This window comes from Ciconia boyciana, chromosome 2, assembly GCF_034638445.1.
Source record: "Ciconia boyciana chromosome 2, ASM3463844v1, whole genome shotgun sequence".
Taxonomy (NCBI): Eukaryota; Metazoa; Chordata; class Aves; order Ciconiiformes; family Ciconiidae; genus Ciconia; species Ciconia boyciana.
The window spans coordinates 32206472-32226417 of NC_132935.1; the positions used below are offsets into that span (position 1 = coordinate 32206472).

Sequence of the window (19946 nt, forward strand, 5' to 3'; positions counted from 1 at the left end):
TGGATGGTAACTCAGTTAATAGTAGATTAAAAGAATCTTTAGGTTTTCAGTGTATTTTTTTGCCATTTATCTCTCTTCGTAGCTTGTCTGGGTTTAATGTAGTTTATTCCATTTAGGAGCATTACTGAGACAAACCCCATTAAAGCAGGCATTATAGTCCTTGTTTTGATTAGCACTCAAGGCCACTAGATAATGATGCTTAAAAAAAAAATCTCGTGTTTCTCTCATGGTCATTAGCACACTGATCACCACCAACCTTCTTACGACAGTGTCTTTTTTTTTTCCCTCTCTTTAAATCCCAGAGCCAACCGTGAATGCCTTTAATATGGTCTGTGACATCTGAACTGTAACATTTATCTCAAAAATAACAATTCTTGCTCTTTCAGTGCTTATACTTGCAAGAAATCGGATCTTCGTATGCAAGACTTGTGGTCAGAAACTACCACTACTAGCTAATATTTTGCAAAGCTATTTTATTGGGGTGATTTTTCTTTCATTTTATTTTGTGGACATTCAGGCATGTACAGGCTTTCTAGACATTCAGGTATGTACATGTTCTTCTCAAACAACACCCTGACCAGAGAAAAGCATTTGTACCACTCCTACCAAGATAGTAACCCATATAGGACCATTTCAGTCCCGGACTGATATGGGCAATTAAAATAATTTACTCACATAATGTTTAAACCAGTGGCATGTAATTCTAGGACAAAGCCTCTCAGCACCTCTTTCCAACACTTGTCTGCACTCAGAGGATGAGCAGCTGCTATTACATGCTAATGGCTTTTGAGGGTAAATGGCCATTTTAGGACATGTTATTAACTCTGTGCAAATGGGTGCATTTTCCATCCTAGTGTAAGGAGTTGACCTCACATGCTGTTTCCTTTACAGGTTTTAGTTTTGTTAACCAAAAAGAAAAATGAGAAAAATTACGAGTTTGACGAGTTGGGCTTGGCATCTTGGAGGATGGGAAATGTCCATCTGTAATTACACGCTCCAGCCGTAGGGACCAGACCCCTCACCTTACAGGCACATGAAGTTGCAGGTCTCTAAGAGCAGAAGGCCAGCCAGGACAATTAACCTTTCTAATAACACAGACGACTCATTTTACCACTATTGCTGTGGTTTACCTACTGTAGATGAACACTGGTGTACCTGAAAACAGGCACTCACCCTAGTCTTCACCCTTTATTCTTACAGACCAAAGTCGCCCTGTGTTTTCACTAACTTGGCAGTTCCAGGTGCGAGAGCCCAGCAGTCTTCTGAGGTCCTTTGAGCTGCTCATCAAAGCCTCAGAGCAGGCTGAATGCTTATTTTCATGAACATATTTCTATACAGAGAGATAAAAATTGCCACTTCTTTTTTTTCTGTCTTCCTCCTGAAGAGGAAAATGCGTGCACAAAAAAAGTGTGGCATATGGAGCTTTACTATAGACTTGCTTTGGCTTATGACTCTCCTGTACTACTACTGACAATGTGTTTCTGGCTGTGGCCATGATCCCCCAGCCCCTGCTCTGGCGTGTTGGGGATGAGTGGCCAGGAGTGCCAAATTTAGAAAATGTTAGTAATTTTTGTTGGACTGTTTCTCCATTCTTTCCACCAATATAAACCTTCTGAGCACAGAAGCCCTTTCTGCCCTTTTATCATATTGCAGCCTGAGCCACCTAATCTGTACTCTGTTGGTTTGGGCGTTTTTTGATGAATTTTGCTCACTAAAGCATCCAGTTCTGCTCTATTCCTACTATTTGTTTTGTCTAGCCTTGCTCAGGGTAGATAACTAATGCAGTAGTTAAAATACCATCATGTTAATGCTCTATACCAGGGATGCAAACTTGCTTGTCTCAGAAGCAGTTACACATGAACCAGGGTGAAGAATGAGTTCAGAGTGGAGTAACACTGGATTTAGTATTCAACCAGTCACCACACGAACTTGATTTGGCCTGCTATTATTTTTACCTAGATAGTTGCTGCAGTTAAATTAAAAGCCATTTCCCAATTTCTAAACAACAGAAGTGAACCAGATCTCTGGAAGATATTATCTGAATAAAATCTATTTTAAAATATGTAAATCCTCACTTGTGAATTCCTGATAAACAGAGAATAAATTCCTGCAGTTCCTTATTTATTTAATTTATATGCCATTATAACTGTGAATGAGGCTTTACAAAACCACAGGGACACAATCTTTGCCCTAAAGAGATTGTAGCTGAAATTAGACGCAACATACAACCAATGGCTTCAATAGACAAAGCAGGATTGCACCAAATAAAAATGATTCACATTGTGTATATTGTATACATTGTAATCTTGTGATAATGCAATTATTTGGAAAAGACCTGTTTGTCACCCCTGAATGTGGTGATTAATAACAAAGCTCTGGAATAAAGCCATCATTAGTGTTTGCTGGTTTAAACCAGAAAACTTGAGACACTAATGACTAATCATTGCTTTCCTAAGGGCGATTTAATTGAAAAGCTGGATTTAATGGAGGCAATATTCAGTGGCGTATTTTACTTTCTAGCTGCTGTGGCCTCCAAGGATCTTCACTCCGTTTTTAGACTCTTCTTCTAAGCTAATGACATTAAGTTTGCCTTCCGTGTTCTATTACATGATGAAGGTAGAGCCTCTTGGAGGCTCTATCAGGACTTCCATGCTTTCTTCACCCTTCATTGTGGGTACACAGTGGATAATAAGATTTCTCTGAATTTTAAGTAAAAGGAGTGTCTTACTCCATACATGTAGAGCTCTTTTTCTACTATTTAGTTACAAGTACCTGTGTAATATTTTTTTTCTGGGAATAAGCCATAATTGTGCAGTACATCATCGTTTGAGTGTTCCTCAGCAGAAGAAGCTACCATCCTCACGTAAATACTGCATGTACTTGCATCAAATCCTCAGGCTTTATTTTGACATTTGAGTATCTAGACCTTTTGTTTGACAGCACTTTGGATAACGAACTGAGGTTTGGCCACTATTTCCAGAGCTCTGCTAAAATAGAGCTCCTCTCACCTGCTCTCTGGAAGAGAGGAGCAGGTAACACGCCAGTGGCGGGAGCAACACGGGCTGGGCGAGGGGCACGGGACTGGAAACGTCCCCACCTTCTCAGCCCCTTCAGCAGGCAAGGGTCGGGGTTTTTCTCCCCAGCAATTTGCTCAGATACGAAGCGGGGTTAGTGTAGCTGCTCACCTACCCCACAGGATTCTGGTGTGGCTAATTAGTCAATATTTGCACAGCTCTGTGAAAACGCTTTAGAAGTGCCAATTACGAATTATAATTATCTTGTGAAGATGATTGGGAGTCCACGTTTGCATGTTGATTCAGGCCATGGGAGTAAGCCTTTCAAATAACGGCTCTTATTTAAATGCCTTACCTATTCCTTATCTCTTGTTGTGTGGTTTTTTTTAAGGATGATGAGAAACATTAGTTTACCCCCAGGGAAGACCAGGTCTGACTGTTTTTAATAATGAGTTATGTACTTAGTCACAGTAGGTAAATTTACAAACCAAGCAGGACACACTCAGAGATCGATTCTGTCTGTTCGGCAGATGGTTTTACACAATAGGCATCAGGACAAGCCTGCTGAGACTTTAAAACAAATACTTCTAAGTAACATTGCCATAAGCCTGTTAATACAGTGGCAATTCCTGTTTTAGACTCTGCAGAGCTCCTACTTTATTTATATCCCATCTATTGACTGAAGTATAATAGATTTACTCTGGGAAGAGACTAAATCTCAGCAGATGTACACTGAAGGCTGACATTTAAGTTTCAACTTAGTTTCACAAAATAGTAACTAATGTTTAGCACTAACTGCAGGACGCTTGGTTATTTTATTCATAGCAGCACACCAGTATTAAAGACAAAGCAAGAATGGCCTACAAAAGAAGTCCATGACTTGACCTACAGTTTTTGATATTCCTGGAAACTTTCTGTTGCAGCAAGAATGCTTTTGTATTTTTCTTAAGGACTCTGCAACTTTATAAATGTTGCTGGTCTCTTTAACTGGATAATAAAAGGCTTTCTTATTTATTCTACTTTTATGTAAATTAGTTGGGCAAATCGTTGCCTGTAATGCAGCTTTAATATTTTAGCGTGTAGATGTGTATGTTAATGTTGCATTAAATAAAAAGAAACCTAGAGTTGCACATAATTCCACAGAGGGGACACCGTTCTGCCTGCAGTTATTACACGAGAGTGACTGGGAACAGAATTGGGCCAGAAGTTCCCTGCATACCTATCTCTTTGCAGTAACATAAAATTTTAATGGGGAAAAATTACAGGGAAATGAACACTTTGTTTAAAAATGTTCATGAAGGGAGAAGAACTTTTCTTTTTTTTTCTGAATATGGGTCTTTTGATGGTTGTTTGCTAATCTTATGCTTACACATGCATTCTGTAGCTGCACAGGGACGTTTAACGCACTGTCGATATGAGCCCACACATTGATGCTCCAGCAGAGGGGACTTAAATATTCATACGATGACTAGATTGATGTGGTTTTATTTGCTTCTTTTCTTCTCTACCCGGAGTCCTAAGCACCATCAGATAATTAAACATTATAGGGTCTGTGGTACTAAACTTTTCTGAAAATCTGGACATTCATTTTTTGTCCTGCCAGCTGGAAGGTGTTTGATGCTCTGGTGTTGTTCTGCTTGGAGGAAAGTGTTCTTTTGGTATTTGACTCAAATGTTTCATCCCTGCATAAATCCTTACGGCTTTCTGAGAAAGATTTAGTGCTGACCGTTCAGCCCTTGTGTAGGAAATGATTGTAGAGGAAGATGCTTGTATCTGTGTAACAATTAAGCATGATGTTACTGCTATGAGATTCAACTGCAAATGAAAACTCCTCAATTTAGGCAAGTACCTGCAAAGGCACCTTCAGGCCCCGTTATAGTCAGTGGAGATCAGGGACCCCTTCAGCTGCCCACCCAGAAGCAGCTGGTGCCATTTGAGATGCCCTGGGACATTTTTTATAGTCTCTAATCGCTATTTGAGAAGCATGAGAGCTTTCTGTAGGTCCTGTGCTGTGTCTGCCAACCACATCCAGATGCAGGTTTCATCTGCCTGAAGAGAGGGCACTGAATGCTGTTTTAAATGCCATAGGCTATACCCCTTGGCCTCCAGCTGCCACTCCAGAAGGGCACAAATCTCCTGCAGTTCCTGCATCCAGTCGTCCATCTCTGTGGACATATCTGCATAGACATTCAGATAGCTTGGATGTCCTCAGGCAACTCAAGTGGTCCTAGCTGCCTGTGTTTAGGCAATTAAATGGCATTCCTGTGGGCTGTTCAGCTGCATTCCTTGCCAGGCTCCATTGCCTGGTAGCCCCTGGGAATGCAGGAGGCTCAGACACATCATTCACATGCATGGGCATCTCACGCATCTCATGATGGGTGGCTGACTCCCACCCATCATGTCACACGTGTGACATTTCACTGAGCCTGCAGTGCCACCTGGGACTTTGTTGATAGAAAATGAAAAAACTATGGAAGGGCTGAGAGGAAGAAAGGAGAGAAAACTGGAGTTGCTGCCCATGTTACTGCTCTGCTATGCTCTGTAACTCAGCTAGTGAGACACTCTGTGGATTTGACCCATGGTCTCCCAATCCTCCAGTCTCATCTGCAGAGCCACAGAACAGCAATGTGGGCAATCAAGCCGAGTCAGAAAGCTGCACCAGAGGGAACTCGGTGTCCCTGAGGCTTGATCACTGGGCAGTACCAGCACAGTGGAATAAATTGGGTGTCCTGAAATGGGTCAAATGACTGTCCTTCTGAGACAGCAGTAGGTACTCTGTGGTAACTGGCTTGTTTTCTCCATCCGTTTGGGCTGACCTTTGAATTTTCCATCATCATTTTGCTTTTCCCTTGCCTTCGCTTCACCTGCATTTGCCAGCAGTGCTGTCTTTGCCTATTAGCAGTTGTGTACCAGCTGCTGTGCTTTTTCTTTTTTTGGCAGTTTCTGTGCAGATTTTGCTTGCTTTTTTGCCCCAGACCTTTTTGGTGCACGTCAACATTTTATCTGTTTGCATGCAGTAGGGAATGATAGGAGCCATGATCTATTTGGGTCAGCGCATGCCTGTGTGTAACCATTCCAAAATGAGGGATTTTCTAAGAATAAATTCTCCCTCACCAATCTGGTTCTCGTTCTTGCCCACATAATATCTGTTAGCTCTCTTCTGCTATTTTTAGACTTGTGAAACTGGGGTAAAGAGAGTGATGGGTCTTTCCGTTGTTTTTGCTTTCTTCCAGCCGAACTCAGTCTTGCATTTCTCCTGTCAGTTGAATAACTCATGGAAATACATAGCAAAGCAAGTAGTTTAGCAGCTGCCCCAAACTAAGGTCTATGGTCATGTGTTACAAGTCAGCTGACAATTCGAAAAGGATCCTCTAAAAGGATGGCACGGTTGTTTTTCTGAAAGTAGCACATCAATTTGATATTGCGTCTAAGTAAATGTGGAGCTGGATTACCTCTGCTCTTCAGGCAGATAGCCAGCTGTTTGTCATAGTCAAGAAAATCTTTCAACAAAAGGAAAAATTAATTTACTATTGCTGACATCAAATTAACCTGTAAGTGTTTCAGAGTTCAATAACTAATGGTCATGCTCTTGATTTGTGAACGGTTTCTTTGAAAACTGTCCCATTAAACTGTTTCCTTCTGCAGAATCTGATTGCTTTACAATAAAACTGCCTCCCTAAGCAATGGAAAAGGATAAAAAGAGGTTTGTTCACCATATAGTGTTAGTCTATCCTTTAAAATGAGTCATGTTCAGGAGGGTATTACAGCAGGCCTGAGCATGGCAAATTTCTCAAAGAATAAAGATAAAGCAGATGAAATCCAGACTGCTTGGTGAGGGAAAATCAGACCTGAACAGGGTATTATAACACTGATGTAATGGTAAATTGTAAAAGATAACTAGCTGTTGAAATTGCTGGGGGGATAGGAGGTGTTGTATCTGTGTATGTTCTTGAGCTGACGTCTCATTATCACATATGCATTTTAGGTAAGCAACCCCATTACTTCATTCCTACCATTTTGTTCTCTTTCTGAGAGAGTGTTTTCATGTATTTCTTGTCATCTGCCCTTTCTATTCTGACATGCCCTGCCTTTTCTCACCACTTGGGCATCCTAATATTAATAGGCCATAACCGAAGTAATCAATAGATGTTGATATCAGTACTGGTAATTTTATAAGGAGTTTGTGTGAGTATGTTTGATTGGTATATTATTATAGAAAGATAATTCAGGGGGAAGGAGTACTAAAACAAAAATGTTGACCAGGGTGAGAAATACTCAGCTAAAGGCAAGGATGGCAGTGCCCTGCTAGAAGGACAAAGCCTCCAGGTGGGTGGAGAACTGATGGAAGCTCATGGAGCTGCGAGGCGGAGGTGAGCTGTGGCAACACCGGCATGGCCTCCGGAAAGGAGGACGGGGTGGCTCTGGAAGGAGGAATGAGGCTCCGTGGGTAGCACAGGGTGGGTGAAGGTACCAGAAGAAGGCAAGACGACAGAGGTGGAGGCTTCCTGGCCATGCCGAAGTGGAGGCAGTAGCTGCCTTTGTGGTATGCGTGCACGTGGACGTGGGCTCAGGCCTCTGGTGCGTGTGCCTGTGCTTGCTGTGGGCACATCTGCACAGCTGAAAGACTCCTCAGCTGCTGTATGAATGAGATGTGCTTACTACTGACCAGTCGTACAAAGGTTTCGAGCTTGCTGTCTGCTCTTCCCCTCATACGTCACCAGTGTAAGACTGTTCTTCTGACCTGGTCTGTTTTGACGGTCTCTCCTGTCCCTGGAGAGCAGTTATCCTGTATCCAGTACAGGTTTTCATCAAATTCCAGTCTTATTCTTCTCCTTCAAAACCTTAACGGGACCAAGTTCTGTGGAGAAAAAGTAATGATTTGGGCAGGACTGTTGTGGCTTAGCCTCAGTGGGCAGGCAAGCCCCACACAGCTGCTCACTCGCCCTCCCCCTGCAGTGGGATGGGGGAGAAAATCTGAAGAGCAAAAGTAAGGAAACTCGTGGGTTAAGATAAGAACAGTTTAATAATTGAAATAAAATATAATAAAATAATAATAATAAATTGTAATGAAAAGGAAAGCAATGAGAGAGGGAGAGGGGAACAAAACCCAAGGGGAAAAAAAAGTGATGCAACTGCTCACCACCCGCCGACCGATGCCCGTCCCATCCCTGAGCAGCGATCGCTGCCCCCCGGCCAATTTCTATACTGAGCATGACGCCATATGGTATGGAATAGCCCTTTGGCCAGTCTGGATCAGCTGTCCTGGCTGTGCCCCCTCCCAGCTTCTTGTGCAGCTGGCAGAGCAGGGGAAGCTGAAAAGTCCTTGACTGGTGTAAACATTACTTAGCAACAACTAAAACATCAGTGTGTTATCAATATTATTCTCATACTAAATCCAAAACACAGCACTATACCAGCTACTAGAAAGAAAATTAACTCTATCCCAGCCGAAACCAGGGCAAGCACAAATCCGAAACCTGGAAGAAGAAAAGCCAGGCTGGTTATTGATTGTGTGAAGTGATGTGATGCTCTGCTTGTCCTGCCTACCAGCAATTGCTTCCTTGTCATCATGCTTTGGCAGGTCTTAACTCAACGTAGTAGCAAAGCTTCTTGCAGCAGGCATGATGTATTTATCCTTCTCTCTGCAGTGCTACCAATATTGTAGCACTTCCTGCTAAAATAGTGCCAATGATAGTAACATGGGAAAGCACAGAGGCAGGGGAAGTCTCGCAGCATTAGTGATGTTTAAATTGCAGAAAATCTGATGCCAACAGGCAGCAAAAAGAACAGACTGGAGGAAGAGGAAAAAAGGATTTTTTTTAGTCATTTGTTATTCAACAAATTGAAGTTTACAAGCTACAGGCCAAATTCTGTCTTCTGATTCTTGCTTAGGTGCAAGAGGGGTGTATTTTTATTAGGGATCATGATTTATTCATGTTCAGGAAATGTTCTGTTTATACCAAGTTCAGATGCAAAGCGGTAGTTAGTAGATGATATTCAGGCTGGAGATTTCCCTTGAAACATGAGAAAGTATTTATTTTCTGAAGTCCATTTCCCTTCACAGACAGTTTCCTACCATTAAATATCCAGCAGTCAGGAGAAAGAGCCCAAAACTGTGACAGGCAACTGCATTTGCTGGATATGTAAATGCAATATTCATATATAGCTTTATGGAGGGTTTCTTTTCCACAGAGAATGAACCAAACATCTCAATTAAATTGAGAAGGGGAAGACCTGGTTTTCATTAGCTGTGAAGACTTTCAGAATTACATTAGTTGCAGTTCATTAGATCTTACAATCATATTTGCTGCGTGTCACAATGAGGGAGTGAGGGGTTTGGGTGTGCGTGGGGGGAACCCAGCTCATAGATCATTCCCACAGGACCTCTGATTAGCTTCTACTGCCTCAGTCCTTTGGGATCAAGCCCCGAGCTTTGTATTTCTCTCTCCACAGCAGGAGAGCAGGGGGATAAAATGCACCACGTGCCAGGACGTTGGTGTGGGGGGCAGGAAACAGTTGGGTTTATTTAGCCTCGCTATCCCACGCTGCTCCAGCTGGCAAGTCGGTGGGGAGGTGAAGCCGCAGGATATGCTGGACTGTCGCAAGCAAGTGGTGCTTTCATTTGCCCCAGCTCTGTTTCCAATTGAAAGGACAGAATGACATGATAGTGCTAGTCTCGGAGGGAAATTGCAGTGAAATGGTGCAACGATGTGAGGCCATGAAAAGACGTGGTCTGTCAGTGCTGCTCCCACCGTGCAAAGGCTTAGCCATGTTTTCCATTCTGACGTGTCAACCAAGAAAGTCAACTCAAAGGGGTGCATCTGAAGACAAGAATTCGAACTGTGTCTGTTGTACATCGCCTTTCCCAGAGGGTCACCACACATTAACCTCCCCTGCTTTTGTCCATGATTTATAGATATCTCTCCTAATTCTAGGTGTCTGCAAGTTCACCAGCTTTGAAGGTCATACCTAGTCTCCTCTACCTTTGAAGGTACCCCTCTCTCCACAGGCAGAAGTTAGTCTTTACTGACCATGCGGAGCATACAGGCAGCCAGTTTAGATTATTTTTAGATGACTGAAGTTAAGGCAGTACCTCCCCTCAAGGACCACGTGGCTGTGTTTCCAGTTTGAAGGAGAAAAGGAAGATCACGTAGATGCGGCACTGGCTGGGGACACTGGGTATCTGGTATCAGTTCTCATCTCTGCCAAAGAGCTTTTCAAAAACTGGTGAATCCTTCTCTGTCTTGGACATTTTTTTTTCATGAAAAGGAAGTTATTTACAGGGATTCTCTCACATGCTGCCTTGGTCTTACCTAGATAAAACATAAACTCTTCAGGACAGGGACTGTCTCCAGCGATGAAGAAGGCTCTGCATATATGCACCAAATATTTAAGAAAAGTTGACATTCCTAAAGAAATACAAATGCTAAAAAGTTAAAAATCACTTTATTGAATCAACTAGAGTGAATAACGAGAAATTTGAGCTTGAAATAGCTCTTTACCTTTACAAAGCACATCACAAGATGAACACTGTTTTCTTAAAATTGGTCTGTTGCTAAGCTAATGACTGACTGCTGCCTCTCTTGCTGTGGGATATTACGCAGCTCAATTCTCACTAATTCCTTTTGCTTCAAGATTATTTAATCTTAAATATAACAGGCCCTTCTGATGTAATTTGTGCTCTACCACCAAGGACCATCACTTGGCTTCCCTGGAACATTCCTGTCTTCCAGATTTTATATCTATAGATTATATGCTAGTGTTGACACTCAGTAACCTGGGCTTTTTAGATTTAAAATTCTTTTAATTAGGTTTTTCAAAATTGGAATGATTTTGCTGTGCTTCATTTGGGGGGATCTCACTCAAGGCGCATTAAAAGGCTGTAAAGTCCTGACAGTTGGATACAAGGCATTTTTTAAATTTCTCAGTTTAGGTAGAGTTAATCTCACTGTAAGTACTAACATTTTAGCAATCTAAAAGTTAAGTATCAGTGGAAGTCATTTAGTCTTCTTCTGTGATGAAAACAGAGGTGAGATGTCTCAAGTGGGATCCCATAGATAGCATCTGGGTGAACAGAAGCCTGTCTTTAGAGATGTAAACATACAGAAGTTGAATCCCACTCTAAGTAGGAGTCTTGGTTTTTTTAAAAACACTTCTTCTTCAGCAGCATTTCATTGGGGATAATCAGAGCATTGTGTTTTGCTGCCGCATATTTTGCAATCTTCTGTATTTGTATAAGTTCAGGGTCCTTTGGAAATTGGACCCTGGCCTCTGGAAAAGTACTATCTATCCGTTGTGTTTCATGGGCCTGATTCAAACACCAGTTTGAGAATGAGTATGATTGCCATGGATTTTAGAGGTCTTTTAGGTCAGATGACAGAGGCGATCTCTGTGTGCGCCCACTTCCCCGGCTTGGGGGAATTTCTCTGTTTCCAGTATTCTTACCTGAGTTTGCAAAAAGGTTGCTTGAAATGTTGCACTGCAAAGACTGAAAGGGGACTTGGCGTGGTAGAATTACATAAACAGCAAAGTGCAATTATAAACAGGCTGCGTTTAATATGAAATAGCATCTAGTTCCAGAAACAGCAAAGCTATCAGGAGTAGTTGTGTCAGAGCTCGAAAACACTTCACAAAGACAGCTTTCATTTCTATATGCTCTGAAGTATGCAGTAATCGTGGTCTAATTACCTCACTGCAGCCAGAAAGCAATATGGGATATTGTGGGGGTGTGGGAAAGAGAATAATACACTACAATTAAGCTGTAATCTTTGGCATGGTCACTCATCAGATAAAGCTTTTCTGCTGTCGCATTCGAGACAGTCATTATTTGACTGCTAAAGCCTGGGGAAAATATGTGGTGGTATTCTTGGGAGCTGTTTCACAGAGGCTTCATTATCGGTTTCTTCCTCAGCAGCTGGCCAAGCCCAGCCGATGCTCTGCATTTGCAAGCTGTGTCCGCAGCGCTCCACTTTTCCCTGCTTGTGCTGAGGGGTTTTGTACTGCTGGTAATGAAATGAGGGTAACGTTATTACCCACCGTGGAATGAATTTGTGAGCTTTAAGTTATTGGTTTAAAAACCTGTTTGCTTAGGACCTGATTTATAATGGAAGATACCTTTGGCGGAGATTTGTGAGCGTGTGGTTTATACACAGAAAGACCTTGTGAATGTGGGAGATAAATGTGCTAGCTACGTGACAAGTTAGGTGCGTAATTATGCACATGTATTAACCCCGGAATGCAGACTGTGTTTCACTCGGACATAATCATGTTCACATGCAATTATGCCTACCTTCCTTTGAAAATCTAGTTTTACAGTCTGCTAGAAAACCTTGGTAGTCACATCTCTTATTTTCTAAAATTCTCCACCATTTTAATAGAAACTGTTCCACTGCCTTGAAGGAGGCTCTTGAATTCACCCGCTTAATTGTTCATGCGACTTTCCTGATTCTTCCTACTTTCCCAAATGTCTTTCTGAGGAGGAGAGGCAGCCTGCAATGCAGGCTCGTGTGGAATTGCTAAAATTCTAGGAGGAATACAGAGGAAAGCATGGAAGGAGAAGTCAGGTCAAGTTTGAATATGTTGACTTTGAGGTGATGTGGTCTGACAAGGCATGAATGAGTTGATTGGAGTATGAATGCAGATTGCGGTGTAGATCAGCATTTACTGCTGCAAAACCCTTTTAAAATTTTTCTCCAATGCCACAGATAGACATTTCAGAGAGACTTGGCTTCTCTTTAGGAGATGTTAAGACTTAGAAGGGGTTAAAAGTGACCAGTGGTTTGGGACTGTTCAGTTTTGTCTTAGATCTGTTTTTGCATTATAGAGCACACACATCCTTTGATAAGCCAGCTATGATTTCTGTAAAAGTAGATACAGTGGGGAATTAGATCAGAACCTCATCATTCTGCTGCTTCACAAAGCAGAAACCTGAACTATTCTGAAGGCTTACGGCACACACAGTCTCTGCAAGACTTGTCTGACAGCCTGCAACAGCAGCGCAGTCCATGGCAGTAATTCCTCCCAGCATCAGGCTTTCAGGACCAGGCCTTAATTATGTGCACATCTGGCCTCCTGCGGCAGTTCTTCACTGCTTGGAATAAGACATGGCTGTCTTTAACTGTTCTCGTTAAATGGGTGCTGCCAAACCAAGCAGCTGAAAACACAACTGCACCAGAAGAGCTTTAATCTGTTGCAGGAAAGGTTTTGTCCTGATTTAGTGACGGGAACCCCCAAAGTGAACTGCAGTAGGTACTGTATGAGAAAGGTGATCTTTGCCTTAAGTACGTAGTTCTGTACTGGACCTACATATAAACAGCTAGAAGCTGAAACAAGGCAACGCAGATGCAGAAGCAGTAACACAAATTGGTCTTAACAACTTTTTTACAGTGCATTTGGAAAAAATTCGCAATCTTGATTCTGGTGGCACTGTGGTGTTAGGAGAGGTTCTAGAAAGCAGGACCTCAGTCCAGACAGCCGTCCTGTCACTTGTTGTCTCCAGAAGCATTTAATTGCAATTGTTCTTATGCACGTAGCACCAATTTAAAGCAAGGATAACGTTTGTGTATTCAGGCTGTTCCGTAGTATCATCTATTTTAATGTAGCAATGCCTGAGAATTATCTGAATTTTCTTTTGATAAAATTTCAGCATCTTTGTACTTACTTTATTAGGGACTTATACATACTTATTGCTATTTTGATATCTTAATATAGTTTTTGTCACCTATAACAGAGGTGATTGCCCCATGCAGCAAACAGAATTGGGAACTGGGAGAGAGACAGGAGCTGATGAGAGGAGCTGGCGTGGGTAGAAAACTGGGCATGTCCTGTGGTGGAGGAGTACTGAGAGAAGAGAAGGAGCTCTAGCACAGGGTGATCGAGGTCAAAAGCACTCACTGTTATCAGATTCTCAGTCTGAGATAAGAAGGATCTGGTTTTACCAAGTTAGAACAGCCTGAAGCATAATTTTGGCTGCAGTCAAAAGGCTCTTTCTCAAACTAATCCTAAGCACCGCTCAGGAATTAGCTTTGGTCAGGGACCACTCCTGGAAGACAATTTGGATACAACCACCATTCCTTGGAGAATAAGAAAGTTTAACAGTATGGGCTTGGTCTGTACCACGCCAGCTGGCTGCAGTACAAGACAATTATCCCCGACATGTTTAATTTACTGCTATGGATGTAACCTTAACGTTCAGAGCACAACTCCCATCAGCTTCTGCAGACAGGCTCCAAACCAGGACTTGCAGTATAAGATACCTATGAAAAGTTTGGCCCAAGTATTTTGCCCACACAGGGACAAACGCAGCCCTGATGGTGTCACAAAATGTGGGTGTAATGCCGTATCAGGTTATGCTGTCAGGAATCCACCAGCTGTGGCAAGCTACGGAAAGCAGACACTCACTAGCTGCCTCCAGCTGCTCTGCTGTTAAAGCATGGTGAGGCCACATGGTGGAAAAGGTCAGAAAACAGTTTAAATGTAAAATCAAGAGGTTTAGAGAAGGGATGTTAGGGTGAAGTAAGGGTGCTTTAAGTTAATTTTAACCCAGTTCACCATAGTGCTACACTTAAGTTTGTGCCAGGAGCACAAATGGCATTTCCCTGCCAGCGGTGTGGTACTTCCACGCATGCAGAGAACAGTCCTGACATGGAAACGGTTCTGGATTGAGTAAAGTGCATCTGCCACATCCTCCCTCTTCTCTAAATCAAGTGCGTAGTTTGGTGTGAACTCTTGTTGGTGCAGGAGTTGTGGTAATGGATTGCCTTCCTTCGGGTGTGTTCTGTAGAGTGGCCTGAGGATGCTACATAGCAGGGACGTGCTCAGTCTTTGGGCACTTGGAGATACACTGCACCCGCTGATGCCTGAGCTGGGTCTGAAGTTGCAGAGGGAGCTTTCTGGAGAGGGAGAAAGGTAACAGGACCTCATTAGGTCTCCTGTAGGACGCTAGCTTCATAGAGAAAGTCTGTTTTCAGGATTTGGAGGAACAGAAGATAAAAAGATCTACGTCCAGGGGTGTTACCTGCACCTGCAGGACTGTTTCTGCTGCTGCCTGTTTGTTGTAGCACAGGTTTCTGTTCTGGTTTTGTGTTTGAATGACAGTGTTTGCAGCTGGATGTAGACAAGAGGACATTAGTTTCATACTGCTCAGCCCCTGTCTCAGTTTGTGGTTCCACATGTCTTGTACTTCACCATTTTCTGGTTTAACACAGCTCTCTGGGGGCTTGCTACCAGAGCAATAAAAATCTCATTTAAAAATTGCAACCTTCTTCCCCGCTCTCCCCTCTCCCTCCCAGGTCTGCACTGTTGGGGTGGAGGGGATCTTCCAAACAATGATCTGACTGATCTGTTCTGCAGTTTAGCAGCAGATAACTGAAGCCACTGGGAGCAGGAGGGGTGGGAATGAGAAGAGAGCAGTAGGAGACCGAGCAGCTCGAAGATCAGCACAGAGGCGAGCACGTGAAGCTTCCCGGGCAGTGCCCCTGTTAGCTGAATCCAGCCTGACAGCCCAGGACAGGGAGTCGCGAACCCACAGCCCTCCCTGAATCTCTCCTGTCCTGTTGTGTTTGGCGTCTCGCATTCAAAGTCACTCAGTTGTCAGAACAATTTCTTCTCTTGCCTACGCTCCATCTATAATTCATTGAGAAACCCAGAGAGGTGACGCCGTCGGCTTTTCCCACTCTTTCCCCTCTGGAAAGCGTGGGCCGAGCATGGTTTGCAGCAGGACATGAATGAAATGGCTATAAAACCCAGAAGCCAAGGGGAAGGCGGTGGGAGAGGGACACGCTGCCATCTCCTGCCAGGCCTCCCGGCCCACCGGCGCATGGCGTCCGCCTCTCGCAAAGCACATCCCCTCGGCGTTTCACCGTAAGCTTGGGCGGATCTTTGCTCAGAAAACCCAGGTCGGATCCTGGACGCGAAGCATGCAGGGCTTCCAAGTCCGTTCCTGGGCTTCCAAGGAGTTCAGGTCTCAGTCCAAGCTTTTCCTCACTAGTTGAAATTGTCACTCCATGTGCTCCCTAAAATTGCAGCCTGTATCTTACACACAAAACTGCTTCACCCCAGATACAGTTTTTTATTCTTCACTTTGGCAACAAATTTGCACTTGCACATCCTACACTGCCATCATCACTGAGTCAGGCTGAACTGCCTCAGCTCTGCTTTATCCCTGCAACAGCTGTAAGGAAAAATAACACATTACTCACTGTGAAAGTGCGGGTCATGCAATGAAATATCTGTCTTTTTGAAACTGCAAATGTAATTGTGCATTTAAGTGCAATTTTGAGGAAATGGCTACGGGTGTTATTTGCCATATAGGTTCCACTAATGGCAAATATTGATGTCTAAAAAGCAAGAGAAAGTTGCCACAAGAAGGGGAAATTTTATTCAATATAGTGTGAGGATTAGTTTTCTGAACTGATAATGGCTTTGAAATGTGAATGCAAACCATGGTTTGCATTTTGCCTTAGATGAAAAAAAACAGTTTTCTTATCCAGGTATTCCAGGCCTGTCTCTATTACTCATTTTTGGAGTTCAGTATCACCAGCAACTTGTGGGAGATTTCTGTGGAAAGGGTACAATGAAAGAAATCCTCACCTTAAAAAGATCATCACATGTGAAAAAAAAACCCCAGCAGTTCAATTGACTTATTCTGTCTCAGCGATGTCTCTCCGCAAGGTTAAACTATTCAAGTCTGGCAGTCTTTCAAGGGTGGAGGTAGGACTTTTTCCAAGCCCAGCAGATGAAAGGCCCGGTGTAAGGTCCATCTTTAGCAGCAGGATTTGCATTCAGCTCTGAAGCACCCTCGCAAGAGCCACAGTTGCTGTCCCCGAACGGAGAGATTCACCAGAGGGCAGCACAATATCACTTTTTAGAGTAAAAGCAGGAGTTAACCATTTCAGCTAAGAGCTTTTTGAAATTAGCTGCTTGTTGTTCCATAGTTATGATTGCAGATAAGTTTCTCTTTAAAGCTAGCCTCTGAAGCAGCTCCAAAATCCATTCTGTTAGGCATACAGTAACGTTTTAGCGTCCAGGCATTCACCAAGTGGAAGCAGAGGGAGTCCAGACAGTTGTATTTTCAATGTATCTCTCTGCCAGGTTTCTGTCCAGGGCTGGTCAGGACAGCTGATGGGTGTTTGTCCAGCTTCAAGTATTTCAGAAGTTCTCCTGTGTTAAAGGCACCAGCCCAAGTAAATACTATTTCAGCCTCATCGTTTGTGAGGCATTAAACAGCAGGAGTAAGCCCCCTGTTGTCACTTCGTGAGAAGTATTCACAGAGGGTGAATGTAGGCATGCTTTTGTTGTGTTATAATTGTATTTACTTCTGGTTGTCCTGTATGCTGAGCAGCTTCTAGGTCCTCTAGCACTTGTGCCAAACTCTCGCCGTTCAAGGAGCTAAGAGGACTCACTGGTCAGATCTTGCCTGCTCAGCTTTCCTCAGGCAGGGCTTCATCTGTCGTCAGTCTGTTCTAATTTATTACTCTGTTCTGCTTGCACAGGTAACTGGTGTCTCCAGAAGTTGCCTCCCCTGGATCAAGTGCCACTGTACTTTTCCGACCTTTTCTGACCTCTTTCTCTCAACTTGCAGTCAAAGCTTTGGTATCTGAATTCTTGCTCTTTTGCTGTAGATTAACTGCATCTTCTGTCCTTGGTCGTTCTCTTTGCTCCATTTGGCTTCTGCCTGGTGGGATGTCTTATGCCTAGCTTCAGTCTTGCACTTCACTCCTGACATGCACATGTAGGTCTCCCTTGACTCTCTCCCTCTGATCTCACTTCTTTTTAAGCTCAGTCTCAACTCCATCCGCTCCTGCTCATCCCAACACTTCCTAACCCTGTACTGAAGTCTTCAAAGATGCAGCTTTTCCATGGGGCTGCTCCCCAGGCATCCTTAGCTTTCCTTAGCTCAGATATTATCTTTATTTAAAGGCCAGCAGCCTTAAGAATATATGTGTAGAATAAAAGAATAACTTTTCCTACCATATTAGCTTTTGGTACATTACTTAGTCTTCTGAGAGGAGTATAATATTGTTCTTCAGAGTAGGTATAAGATCATGAACTTAGTAGTAGAAGTAATTTAAATTATATCTTTCAAGACAACTTTGTGTTTGCTTTAAAAAAAATAAACGTGATTCTGTTTTAGGAAAAAAGAAAAATATTTTGAAATCCTTATTCTTTTTCTTACATTTTCTTTGGCCAGTATTTGAGGGGGAAAAAAAAAGAAGAAAGGTTCCTTTTCCATTTGCATTCTCTCTTTTTTTCTTGGGAAAACTAAGTAAGAAAAGACAACAAAAATGCTGAAAAAATATTTGATTCAGTTTTCTTTTTTTTTCACATTTCATTTTCATTTCATCCCTTTTTTCCATGGAAGGAAGAAAATTAGTATTTTTTTAAAGGCAAAAGTATGGGAAAAAAGAAGGCAAAAGATCTTTCAAGAATACTTTTTAAAAGCTTTAACAGGGCAGAAAATGTCTTTGAAAATTCATAAAAAATAAAATTTGAAAAGAAAAATGCTTTCTGTTCAAAACACTTCAAGGTTTGGAGCTAGTTAAGGCAGCCAGTGCGGTGTGCTTTGTAGTGTCTCCTAAGTGAGGACAGTCCATCACCTCTACAGGAATCCATGCCAGTGCACAGTGACCTTGCACTTAATCAGAGAGGTCTTTGCGGGCATTACACCAAGTTTTCTCCTGACTAAATCTGATTCCGCTTCTCTTAAGGTCTCCCCATTTCACAGTCAGTGATGTGGCTGTGACTCAGTGTAGAAATAACCCAAGTTTTGCTTTAAAATAGGGATGAGGCAGGGCTGTATCAGATTCACATCTGCAATAGACATCATTTTTAGAGTGGTCTGCCGTTGCTTTTAAATGTTTAATTTTTCAAGCTCTACCAAGATAGCCACAGATAGCACATCGCTCAGCAGTGGTTGTCCCCAAAAAGCAGTGGCTCTTCGGTGTCAGTGCTCAAGCCTAGCAGTAAGACATATCTGTGCTTTGGCAAGGCATGCGATACCTACTTTTCCCATCCTATGTATTTATGGGTTTGGAGAAGTTACAGATTATCTGTAACTTGTAACTTATAACTTATCTTTCTTATAACTTGGCCAAACTAGAAATATTTAACTGCACTTTGAAGTTTGTCTTTCCAGGATCGGCAACTTTTTCCATCTTTTGTTTGTTTCTTCCCATTTCAAGTTATTGCAATGCCTTTAATATCTGAAAGAAAAAAAAGCTTTTATCCACCATGGATAAATTAGTAAGAATTGGTTTGTCTTGGAAGGTGTCCAGAAGTCTGACCCTGCATGGTAGAAACCAATGAGCCCATTTTATGTAGGAACAGAAATGTTACTTGTAAGAGCTACCCAATCACATAGCTTAGTTGTTAAGTGTCTTCTGCTGACCCACCAGATTTCCTTTGATGTGAATGGCCTTTTTCTGGAAATTAATCTTTCTTCTCGTAAGATTTTAATAACAAAATGGTGACATGGTGTTTTTTGATACAGACATGATATTAGCTGAATTGAATTTGCTATTACAAAGTGTGCTTCTGCTGCAAAAAAAAAAATATGTATGTACATACATATTTCATATATAAAAATATATATGAAAATATATGCATAAAATTAAAGTAAGTCTTAGTGGCTTTAGACATTATTGAATCTAATGTTTGTGCTACTTTCTCATTCCCAAAAGATAACTGCTCATTTCTTAGCGATTGTATTGTATTTCAGTGATTATAAATCTTTAAGTCTGGCTGAATGTGTGTAAATAGACTTTGCATAACCTATTCCTAAATTATGGAAAAACTGATATCTTCAGCAGTGCAGAATGAAAGACTTTGTTTTAATTTTGTCATGTCAGCAATGTATTACATTAAAAAAATGTATAAAATTTTAGAGTATATTGTATACCAAAACTTACATATCATAAATACCGTTTACCCAGT

The 19946-nt window shown here is 42.2% G+C and overlaps 1 protein-coding gene across 4 annotated transcripts in view; it reads left to right on the forward strand.

The window, feature by feature from the left end:
• The window catches only part of PAG1 (phosphoprotein membrane anchor with glycosphingolipid microdomains 1), a 109339-nt gene that overhangs the window by 72278 nt on the left and 17115 nt on the right, over positions 1 to 19946 (forward strand). The window lies entirely within an intron of this gene.